General features: G+C 33.6%; 1 long non-coding RNA gene across 1 annotated transcript; it reads right to left on the reverse strand.

Annotated features, from left to right (window-relative positions):
• Positions 1-60: 60 nt before the first annotated feature.
• LOC108355529 (uncharacterized) lies at positions 61-1,923 on the reverse strand. Its single transcript, XR_001846551.1, has 2 exons — positions 1,889-1,923; positions 61-1,624 (listed from the first exon to the last, which is right to left on the reverse strand). It is a non-coding gene; the product is annotated as an uncharacterized LOC108355529 (long non-coding RNA).
• Positions 1,924-2,297: the final 374 nt, after the last annotated feature.

Here is a 2,297-nt window from a genome sequence, read left to right on the forward strand (position 1 = left end):
ATTTCATAGCATAATACAAGTAATGTACACACATATAAATTTGTGAAATCCTTAATTTTTGCTATTCTGCAGCCAGCCAATATATCAATATCCTTGCACATAGATTCAATTGTGAATCAACTGACATATTCAAAAAAAAAAACAAAAGCGTTCAAATAAGTTCAGAACCTCAATAAAAATATAAATATCTAACTGCTTAAAACTAAAATTCCATGTTTTGCTGTACTTTGTAAAATTAAGTCATTCTCGCAGTATCCGTGTAAAAAATGTATGTTGAGCTTACGAAGATAAGTGCTTTTACATATGTATGTACATACATATATGCTGATGTACATATACGGATGTACGCATATGCTTTGGGAGTGAGTATAAAACCCAATGCATTTAATATTATACAAGATGCAGAACTAGATTAGAGGTAAACACACATAATTCAATGTAAATACGAGTATACTATGCGTTTAAATGCTTAAAAAAGCGATATTGCATTCGAAATAAATGAAGATCATCAATATTTCAAAAAAAAAAACTGTTTGTATTTCAACAAAATCGAATTGCATTGATGTAAAATGTAAAATGCCAAGTACATATGCATTTGTCTCATATTTTACGCTATCAAAATATGTATATTTGCTATTACTTTTCAACACCACTTGCATTGCATGAACTAATTTAAACAGCTTTAAGCGTTTCTTTATTTTTCGTGGCACAAACAAATTGGGTAAATAAAACAAGAATTGCACGCTATGAGCAAAAATTTAATAATTATTTTTGGTATTTAGAAGACTTGTTTGTTGAAGAAGTAAGCGCGGCGGTAGGCAAAAAAAAAAAAGAGCAACATGCTGCAAATTGTTGCTTACGCTTAAATTAAAGAACTTAAGCATACATTTAAGTGGCTTGTATGTATGCATACTATATATTGGACTGCCCTTTCTACAAAAAAGAAACGAAGCATTTATTTGTAAATAATATCACGAAAGTACGCATTCAATCTATACTTCTAAAACATTCTTTTCGAACGGTCGATATTTGCTTTTGATTTTCGACAAAATCTACGGGGGCATTGACTGCAATCAAGTGCCTATATTCTTTAGAAAACATTTTTTATTTTCTAAATTTTCATGCTAACCGCTGTGTTTACTCAGCTATTATGGATATTAATATTTGCATTTATTTTTTAAAGGGACTTTTTGCACGAGGAGGAGGAATTTTTGCAGCGGCAAACGCTACTATGTATTTATATGATTATTTTTTTTTTGTATTTTAAATAACGCGTTTTCTTTGCAACAAAGTACTATTTTTTATGTTTATATATTTACGTAGATAGTAATGCCATGTATGTATGCCTGTATATGGATATTTTTCTTTGCTATTCGCGCCTACAACTGTTTACTGCTTTGCTTTGATTACTGTTTCGAGGTTCATCTACTAAAATTTGAGATTATTGACAATTATAGTTATTTCTTTAGTTTCGCTATTAACGTTTTTCAATGTTGCATCTGTCCATTAACAGTCATTTTACTTTCTTATTGACTAGAGTGGTTATTTCGCTCAAAGCTTTCAGAGTCCGGAAGTATCCTCCATCAAGGTTTTGTTGCAGCAATATCCTCCCTCTTGTGGTGAGCTGGTAAATGAGATTAAATTTTGTTGATCAGTTTTTCTTAATATGTGACATTGCCTAACATAGTATAGCTTAACATGACAGAACGTAACAAAAAATAATATAGCATTAGCATAAAGAAGTGCTTAAGTTGACTTAAAGAAAAATATGAAGTGGAAAGATTTTTAATTACTTATTTTTAATCACTACACCAAATAGCATTTTGTTATACTTCTGTGTCTAATTTAAGAAATAAACTTGTTTAAGGTAAATTTTATAGAAACTCACAAAGTCTGACTTAAGCACTTTTTCTAACATTTTCANTATGTAGTTGGCATTTGCCGTCGCTGTGACGGCGGTGTGTGAAGCGGAACGCATTGGTCCGGTGTGCTGATGGTGGTTGTTTTGTTGTTGTTGTTGTTTTTGTTGGTTTTTGGTGGGTGCGGGGACGGCGTTTGTATTGTTGCTCCGTTCATCACCGGAGCTATTGGCGGCTTGTTGCAACTGTTGTAATTTGTTTTTCTCGGCGCGCCGAGCGAGTATCTCACGCGATTTGGCGGACAAGAAGCTGTGACGCGCGCCACCACTTCCCTGTTGTGCGCTAGCTGTGCCCTGTGCAGACGTTTGACCCGGCATCGATATCGAACGATTCTTGAACATATCGCGCGATGAGTGTGTGGATGATACAGAGGACAGA

This window comes from Rhagoletis zephyria, unplaced genomic scaffold, assembly GCF_001687245.7.
Source record: "Rhagoletis zephyria isolate East Lansing unplaced genomic scaffold, Rhagoletis_zephyria_1.1 Rzeph_scaffold_46635, whole genome shotgun sequence".
In the NCBI taxonomy this organism is placed as follows: Eukaryota; Metazoa; Arthropoda; class Insecta; order Diptera; family Tephritidae; genus Rhagoletis; species Rhagoletis zephyria.